The 10,057-nt window shown below is 40.3% G+C and overlaps 1 long non-coding RNA gene across 1 annotated transcript; it reads left to right on the top strand.

Annotated features, from left to right (window-relative positions):
- The first annotated feature begins 906 nt into the window (after positions 1-906).
- On the top strand, positions 907-9,698 carry LOC103012376 (uncharacterized). Its single transcript, XR_450310.2, has 3 exons — positions 907-982; positions 9,103-9,219; positions 9,592-9,698. It is a non-coding gene; the product is annotated as an uncharacterized LOC103012376 (long non-coding RNA).
- The last annotated feature ends 359 nt before the right edge of the window (positions 9,699-10,057 follow it).

Here is a 10,057-nt window from a genome sequence, read left to right as displayed (position 1 = left end):
TAACAGTTTTACCTTTTCCTTCTTTTTCTTGTCTTCTGACACGCAGAAATTTGCAAAACAATTTTAAATGGTAGTAGTGATAGCAGCTGTCCTTGAGTTGTTCCCAACATTAAAAAGCATGTTTAACTCTGGTACATGATGTTGGAGGTTTGAAGTAGATTTCTGGTAGATATCCTTTATTGAATTAAGAATCAGAATACCCGAAAATAAGTATAAATAAAATTATATTATGATTCTAATTTTTTTTAAAACCCCAGTTGCTATCTCTTTTTAGTTGCTTAATGGAATTATCAGTGACTTTGGTTTAAAAATTTTTTTTCTTTGCACATATTACTTCAAAAGATAAGAAGGAAAGGTCACCACTGTTAATCTTTTTACACAGTAAGAATTTAGGATAGCAGGAACTTCCCTGGTGGCCCAGTGGTTAAAACTCCGTGCTCTCAATGCAGGGGGCCTGGGTCTGATCCCTGGTCAGGGAACTAGATCCCACACGCCACAACTAAAGATCCCACATGCATCAACTAAAGATCCCACATGCAGCAATGAAGATCCCTCGTGCCACAACTAAGACCCAGCATAGCCAAATAAATAAATAAAAAATAATTTTATAAAAGAATTTAGGATAGCAGTCTATGCATAGCAGTCTATGCCAAGTGGGAAACGGGAGCAGAGATTCACTTGAACAGACTAAGCAAATAACTGGAGTTTGGGAAGACTAATGCCAGAACTAGAAGTTTCCTGTTGTGACTACTCCCTCTTCTGGTCAGGATGGCTAAGGGCTTAAGAGGTCAAGCCAATGGAAAGACACTGGAGGTCAACCTCCCGGGGCCAAGTTCTGACCTCGGAAAGAAGACTAACAGTGATATCTCTGAAAGGAGGAGGGTAAGAGGTACCGCTGACCACGCTCACTTTTCCGCGAGGAACGCCTACAAGCTTTGAAAGTGGTGGGCTTCCGTGGTGTTTGTCGGGAAGATTAACTTTGGTGAGTCCTTGGGAGCCAGCCCAGGAAGCCTGCCCAACCTCTTGGGAAGGATACTAGGGGCTGAATGGTCCCAAACAAAAGGGTTCTTATGAAAAGAAGGCAAAATTCAGAAACCAATGGCCAGCATCATGTGTCAAACTGTAAAAGTGAATCTTAGGCATGTGATAGGAGCTGAGGCTGTTAGGAGAAATAGTTGAAAAAGTTAGTGCAAGGTGAAAGTGAATTATTTATGAACTTCAAGCCCTTTATTTCTATTAAAGTGAATTAATTATTAGTGAGCTTCAGGGCATCAGCTGTACACAAGGCAACAATGGAAGGTTTTCAATGGCTGTTTTTTTTTTAATTTTTATTTATTTATTTATTTATTTATTTATTTAGGGCTGTGTTGGGTCTTCATTTCTGTGCGAGGGCTTTCTCTACTTGTAGCAAGCGGGGGCCACTCTTCATCGCGGTGTGCGGGCCTCTCACTGTCGCGGCCCCTCTTGTTGCCGAGCACAGGCTCCAGACGCGCAGGCTCAGTAGTTGTGGCTCACGGGCCTAGTTGCTCTGTGGCATGTGGGATCTTCCCAGACCAGGGCTCGAACCCGTGTCCCCTGCATTGGCAGGTAGATTCTCAACCACTGAGCCACCAGGGAAGCCCCCTCGATGGCTTTCTAAAAGGTTTTATTTTAAAATAACTTTAGACTGCAGAGAAAACCAAAGTTCAATGATCAAAACCAGTTTTGTCTGGTTTTTAATTCTATGCTGACTGTGTGTTGAGAGTCGGAGCCAGGTGACTTTCACCTTTGCACAGGACAGACCAGATGGGTAAGGTGAGTCCCAGTAACGTGTAGTGCCATCACATTAAACCAAATGACAGCAAGGGACTGGTCTCAAATGATATTTACAGATGAAAATTGCACTATGAAAAGGAAAATTCTGTACATTCTCTATTCTAGACTATGGAAATGAGATAAAAGAAAAGGATGGGGGAGGAGAGCAAATCCATAGCCACACCACTAAGAAAATGGTGTGGAAGGAAGCAGGGGTAGGGCAGTTAAAATGTGTCCTGCGTCTTACAGATCACTGGTTGGGAAACTCTAGATTCATTTTCTTAGGATTTTACTAAATAGGTGTAATGGGTCGTGAAGAGCAAGGAGGAAAAGCACTGATTACTGCCAGGTCCGCACGTTGAAACTCTGGTGCTTAACACCTTTTGTGATCCCCTGCCACATACCTCTGAGCAGGTGAGGCATGATAACTCCATGATTAGCATTCCATGGTGGCTTTCACAGAGGACTCAGCAGGAAGTACCCGAATTAAACTTTCCAATTGCATGGCTGTGTATCAGAGATGATCCAGTGGAAGAATGATGGTTTAAAAAATAACCACAGTAATAACATGAGATTCTTTGGGGATAACAGCTACAAAAAGCAACAGAGTGACTTAAATACATAACAGGCTGGTAGAGAAGTATTTGAAAATCTAGGAAATTTACTAAAACACTGATGTTGTAGTCATTACCATACATGGAAATTTTCCTACCTGGATATGTGATCAAGAAATTTTTCTAAGGGATGGTGGGAATCTGGGCAAATGCCATTTGGAAAACTTCCACAGTATAAAATGGGGGTAAAGAAATATTGTTGTGTTTTCATAGGATTTTTTTGAGCAGGAAGCTTCCACTCATTCCTCTCTATATTTAACAAATGCACTGTGCCAGTTTCAGGTTCTGGGTATACAGCCGTGTATTAAGACTGGCAGATCCTTTATATCGTAGTTGAAGGGATAGAAAAACTATGAAAATATATCAACAAACAAGATAATTTTAGACAGTGATTGTTACTGTGAAGAAAATAAAACAGGGTGAAATGACAGAGGTCAACAGATGTGGAGAAAGTGGGTTTCCCCTCGATTAGGCTGTCAGGCAAGACCTCTCCACAGAGGGAAGATTTTGAGACTACAGTTTTGCTCTCTGCAATTGATCACAAAGACTGTAGTTGGATGTTGAGACTTGCCTTTACCAATGTATTTCTTGGCTTTGTTGAAAATCCAGCGAGTCAAGAGATCCTTGAAGAAAAAGTTGGTTCCTGTGCTTGGGCAGGGAAAGTATGTCTGCAACATAGTGTAGCACCAGAAATTAGGGTAGTGCTCAGAGAATAATGAGAACATATAAAAAGGCACAGAAGTCACCTTGAAGAGGCTCCTGCTGGCTAATCTGGGACACTTTGAGCATCCAAATAAATATGAGAGTAATAGGTTGTAATTCAATAACTAAGAGTCCATAAATCCATACATGCATATATACATACATATATACACACCTAAATGGAAGAGAAGGGAAAGCTCTTATAGTAAAAGACCAACTAATAAATACAGAAGGAATAATGGAGTTAGGAAATCATGAATGGTTGCTGTAACTAATGGGTGAAAGTTTGACAAGGAACAGAATACTTACATAGTTTCAAAATATCTCCCCATAGATTACTTACTAATTTTAAGCATTCAATTGTAACTTTACAGTGAAAAAAAAGCCTAAACACATCATCTAATCAAGTGATCAAAGTTATATCACTGGGAATTCCCTGGTGGTCCAGTGGTTAGGACTCTGCCCTTCCATTGCAGGGGACACAGGCTCGATCCCTGGTCAGGGAACTAACATCCTGCAAGTGGTGCTGCACAGCAGGGGGGGGGGAAAAGTTACATTGGGATATAAGTTACATAAAAAGTTACATAACCCTGGGACAGACTGACTCACGTCAATCTGATAGAAAGCACTGAGGACATAACATCACTTTAGTGGTGTCCCTAAACTGAATAAACTGACTTTGTAGTCATGAGAAAACATCAAACAAACCCAAATTGATCAACATTGTAGAAAATAACTAGCACGGTCCTAGATTAAGGGAGATTAATGAGAAATGAAAATCAATGCAACACATGATCCTGGATTAGATCCTAAACTGGAGGTATAAAGGAAAGCTATAAAGGACATTACTGGGAAAATAGAAAAAAAAATAGTATACAGATTATGGATTAGATAATACTATTGTGTCAATTTTAAGTTTCCTGATTATACAAAAAAAATTATTTTTACTGAGGAAGTACCAAGGTGTTTAGAGTGTAAGGTAGCATGATGTCTCCAACATACTCTCAAATGGTTCAAAATATGTACACGACACATACACACAGAATAGTAAAGCAAATGGAACATATACAAACAATTGGTGGATCTTGTACTATTACTTTAGCTTTTCTGTAAGTATGAAAGTATATGAACATGAAAAGTTACCAAAAAGCCAACCCACTAGCAAAACAAAAACACCCAAAACCTCACTTGCTTAAGCTTCATCTTGGTGATATGACTGAAGTCATCATTTCTGAAGGAACTCTGACCTTCACGGCACAGCTGTATAAGGTGGAACTGAGCTCCTATTAACTTGTACCCCTGGACATGGTGGTACCACAAGCCAAGTTCCAAGCATAATCCTCTCTGCCCTTTGAGTACAGCAGAAACCTTATTTATCCTTCATAATCAACACTTATCAATCTAGTCAAAACCATGATCTTTCTAGGATCAGCTTGTAAATTTCTTTCTTTTTTTTAATGTATGCCTCTTTTTTTTATAAAGTCTTAATCATGGTAACTTTATTTTTAATTAATTAATTAATTTATTTATTAATTTATTTATTTTTGGCTGCGTTGGGTCTTCATTGCTGTGCGCAGGCTTTCTCTAGTTGCAGCGAGCGGGAGCTACTCTTCGTTGCCGTGCGTGGGCTTCTCATTGCAGTGGCTTCTCTTGTTGCGGAGCATGGGCTCTAGGCGCATGGGCTTCAGTAGTTGTGGCACGCAGGCTCAGTAGTTGTGGCACACGGGCTTAGTTGCTCCGTGGCATGTGGGATCTTCCCAGACCAGGGCTCAAACTCATGTCCCCTGCATTGGCAGGCAGATTCTTAACCACTGAGCCACCAGGGAAGTCCCTCAGCTTGTAAATTTCTGATAAGAATCCTCTGGGATTCTTTGGAAGACATCGATAAAGTGCTTAGTAATCTCCTTTCATGGATGATATACAAAAACCACAAGGAGAATGAGAACTAGACATTCTAACTTTGATGAAACTAGAAGAAATTGAAACTCTAAACCACAAAGTATGCAGAAGGGTTTCCAAAGCAGCAAAGATGGAATACTGTTGCATGTGAGAGGAAGCAGACAGGAGATGTGTATTTCTACAAATCGCCAAAAGAGCCAGCAAAGAAGATTTCTCTAAGGTGAGGAGACATTCTCAGAGGTATAAAACCAAAAAGCCTTCTCTTTTTTACACTAATGAGTCCAAGGTGCCTGGACAGGCAATAAGAATGTCTCTGAACCTGGTTTGGGTCCAGAGAGACAAAGGAGATGAGGCTAAATGAGAGAACTCACAGATAAGCTGAATTTATAACTACCTACCAAAAAACCTACTGCAAACACATTATTCTTTTTTTTTTATCTTTATTGGAGTATAATTGCTTTACAATGTTGTGTTAGTTTCTGCTGTACAACAAAGTGAATCAGCTATAAGTATACATATATCCCCATATCCTCTCCCTCTTGAGCCTCCCTCCCACCCTCCCTATCCCACCCCTCTAGATTGTCACAAAGCATCAGCTGATCTCCCTGTGCTATGTGGCAGCTTCCCACTAACCATCCATTTTACATTTGGTAGTGTATATATGTCAGTGCTACTCTCTCACTTCATCCCAGCTTCCCCTTCCCCCACTGAGTCCTCAAGTCTGTTTTCTATCTCTGCATCTTTATTCCTGCCCTGTCACTAGGTTCATCAGTACCGTTTTTTTAGATTCCATATATGTGCATTAGCATACGGTATTTTTCTCTCTCTGACTTATTTCACTCTGTATGACAGACTCCAGGTCCATCCACCTCATTACAAATAACTCAGTTTCGTTCCTTTTTATGGCTGAGTAATATTCCATTGTATATATGTGCCACGTCTTCTGTATGTATTCACCTGTCGATGGATATTTAGGTTGCTTGCATGTCCTGGCTATTGTAAATAGTGCTACAGTGAACATTGTGGTACATGTACCTTTGTGAATTATGGTTTTCTCAGGGTATATGCCCAGTAGTGGGATTGCTGGGTAATGTGGTAGTTCTATTTTTAGTCACATTATTCATTTTATTTTAATTTTTTTATTTTTAATTTTTTTTGCAAACACATTATTCTTAATGGTGGAATCTCAGAAGGATTTCCTTTAAAGTCTGTAATACGGATGTCCACTATCAATCCTATATTCAACATTTTCAGTGAAATTGTAGCCACCTGAATAAGGTAAGAAAAAGAAAAAACTTGTATAAGAATTGGAAAAGAAATTAATTTGCCATTATTTTCAGACAGTGTGATTGTCTAGAAGGTTAATAAGCTAAGAGACTATAGGAAAGCTACTAGAATTAGTACATAAAATCAGCTGGTTGCTGAATATAAGATCATTATATATAAGTGAATGGTGTTTATATATACCAGCAAAGAATATTTCAAGCAATAATAAAAACCCATAAATTACTAAGGGTAAATCTAACAAAAGATGTACAGACTTTAACATATAAATTTATAAATTTTATAAAAGACTTAAAAATGGAGTGCTATAACAACTACTGAGCCCACGAGCCACAACTACTGAAGCCTGTGCGCCTAGAGCCCACGCTCTAAAACAAGAGAAGCCACTACAATGAGAAGCCCGTGCACCGCAACGAAGAGTAACCCCCGCTTGCTGCAACTAGAGAAAGCCCGTGCGCAGCAATGAAGACCTAATGCAGCCAAAAATAAATAAATAAATTTATTTTAAAAAAGAAATAATTATTTTAAAATACGGAGTGCTCTCTTATTTTCATGGATTGAAAGATTCAATATTTTAATTGAATTAAATAATTATCTCCCAATAAATTTATAAATTCCATGCAGTTCCAATAAAAATCACTGCAGAATTCTTTTTTTTTTGAAATTTCCACATTCATTTTATAATCTATACTTAGTCTTTCAAGTTAGAATGTCCAAAGGTTACAAAATAAGAGAAAAAGTTAATATAATTGTATCATTCAAGAAATAAATTTGAAGTAGCCATCTACTACAGAGACCGTCTCATAAACTTACATACACACAATGTACCTCGCACTGACAGGTTTACTGTAGTGGCCTTGTTGCTAAACTCTGGGTACACATTTGTTAAGGACAAAAAATTCTTAGAGGTGAATAATAGCAAATAGTGATATGGTCATAAACAACTTCAGATAAACTATAGAGGTTTTCACTGCAGAATTCTTAACAGGATTTTACAAGCTGATCCTAGTACTAATTTGCAAGTATAAGAACCCAAAACTGCATGTCTCTATAGTTTTACTTCAGTTTTCTTTTGTTTATTAACTGTTTTCTTAGGTGGTAGTGCTTCTCTTTATTGAATAGTGGTTTCTCTTTCATGTTTCAGTTTTCTTCAATTGTTTTTAATATTTATTGGTATGTCCCAGCCATTTACACCAAGAACCAGCAACCGTTTTCTACAAAAGGCCTGAAAATAGATATTTTAGGCTTTGCCGGCCACATATGGACTCTGTCAGATATTCTTTGTTTTTGTGGGGTTTTTTCGGTTTTTTTTGTTTTTGTTTTTAACACTTTAAATGTAGAAATGTAAAATGTAAAAACCACAGTCAGCTTGCAGGAAATACAAAGTAGGTCACAGGCTGATTGGCTACCCTTGCTCTGAGTCTACACTCCTTCCTGTTGCTTCATGAAAGTGGAAGATGAGAGAGAGGACTGACTTATCAGATTTCTCATGATTCAGTTTTCCAACCACTGTCCAAGTTTGGTCCACAGAGAATGCCACTGTGTGACAAAGTCTCACTGGTCCTTGGCAAAATGAGAAGAAAGGAAGAGCAAGTTTTTCATAAAGCTTGATTTCTAAAATTTAAAGAACTGGTCTTTCTTTGAAATTAACTCCTTCCTCTTTTGTTTGCATATTAAGATGCCATATTTAAAAATGAAACGATGGGGTCTTCCCTGGTGGCACAGGGGTTAAGAGTCCGCCTGCCAATGCAGGGGACATGGGTTCAAGCCTTGGTCCGGGAGGATCCCACATGCCGTGGAGCAACTAGGCCCGTAAGCCACAACTACTAAACCCATGAGTCACAACTCCTGAGCCCGCGTGCCACAGCTACGGAAACCCGTGCACCTAGAGCCTGTGCTCTGCGGCAAGAGAAGCCACTGCAATGAGAAGCCCACGCACCGCAATGAATAGTAGCCTCCGCTCACCGCAACTAGAGAAAGCCCGCGTGCAGCAAGGAAGACCCAACGCAGCCAAAAATAAATAAATAAATAAAATTAAAAATAAAATAAAACTAAAATGATGGGGGAGTTCCCTGGTAGTCTAGTTTTTAGGATTCAGCGCTTTCCTGCCGTGGCCGGGGTTCAACACCTGGTCAGGGACCTGAGATCCCGCAAGCCCTGTGGTGCGGCCAAAAATTAAAAATAAAAAAATAAAAAATAAAAATAAATGAAATGACAGGAATAGGTGATGGAAGACATTTAAGCAGTGAAGCAAAAAGTTGGCCATTGTACGTAGATCTCACTTTTTAAAAAAATTTCTAATCCATCAAATCCAAATATCTGGGAGAACAATTTCTCTTGGCCACTGCTCTTTTTAAAAGTGTTTCTTAACCATCTGTGATGAAAAGCCAGTTTTCTCCCACTGGTCAGTGGTGGAGTGATACCTTTGTAAAAGAGAATGAAATGCATTATTAGAAAAATAAAATGGCGCTTGGATGTCGCACCGTCAAGAGTGCTATCAGAGTTTCCAAACCCACACAGTTTCTGCATTGATCTTGCTGCAGACTGGTGAACGGTTGGTGGACCAGCGCCGGTTTGCAGGATACACTCCCAGTGCACTAAGTGTCTCATTTAAAACATGATGCTCTTTCAACACCTGGCCCCGTAAAGGTGTGATGGGCAAGGGGGTTCTCTGGTCCCATCCATGTGGGAGATGTCCAGAGCCTTTCATCTTTTAATATGCAGTATTTCTTGAACTTATTTTGGCCACAGAATCACCACTCCCGTTTTTGGTAGTTCATCTATTTAATATCTTTTCTTGTAACTCTAGTGTTCCGTAGATTCCAGTTTGGGAAACAGTATGTCTGCCCGGTACTTAGAAGAGATAATCGATGTCCCCTCCCTCGTGCCAGCTTTCCATGTGGAACTCTGAGATGAGCCACAATGAGTATGCGGATGTGTTGGTGTGCCCACACCTCTTCCCGTGATTCGCTTTATCAAGAAGCAAAATTAATCCAGTATTTTCCTCTCCCTACGCCAAGTAACATCACTTCATTTCTGTTACCTTCACCTGCTGTTCCCATAAAAATGCCTGAGCCTTGCTACCTTTCCCTTTTTCTCTAATCAGCTCAACCAGCCCCTTCCTAGAGTCATTTTCTCTCATCCTTTACTGTTGTGCCCCGTGAATTCACCATTGGGTTGTCAGGTAAAGCTGTGTTTATCCTTTAAATTCTTCCTTCACACTGTTACCAAGTCTTCTTTTAAAGCCACAGATCTAACCATGCCATGCCACCGCTTATAACGATTCCCTACCATCTAGGTAAAGAGTTCTTTTGACAAACAGAAGCATCCATGCCCCCTTCCAGCCCTGTGCCTTCCACCCTGAATCATCCCCCCACCGCCACTGTGTGGTCAGAGCCCAGGAGCCTTTCAGGTCTGTATGGTCAGGCCACTCAGGCCACTGTTCTCGGGCTTCCCTGGTGGTGCAGTTGTTGAGAATCTGCCTGCCAATGCAGGGGACACGGGTTCGAGCCCTGGTCTGGGAAGATCCCACATGCCGCGGAGCAACTGGGCCCGTGAGCCACAACTGCTGAGCCTGCGCGTCTGGAGCCTGTGCTCCCAACAAGAGAGGCCATGACAGTGAGAGGCCCGCGCACCGCGATGAAGAGTGGCCCCCGCTCACCACAACTAGAGAAATCCCTCGCACAGAAACGAAGACCCAACACAGCCAAAAATAAATAAATAAATAAGTAAATTTAAAAAAAAAAATGATGGCTGTTCTCTTG

This window comes from Balaenoptera acutorostrata, chromosome 10, assembly GCF_949987535.1.
Source record: "Balaenoptera acutorostrata chromosome 10, mBalAcu1.1, whole genome shotgun sequence".
Lineage (NCBI taxonomy): Eukaryota > Metazoa > Chordata > Mammalia > Artiodactyla > Balaenopteridae > Balaenoptera > Balaenoptera acutorostrata.
Note: the sequence above shows the minus strand (reverse complement) of the source record. Positions and strands in the feature narration are given on the sequence as shown.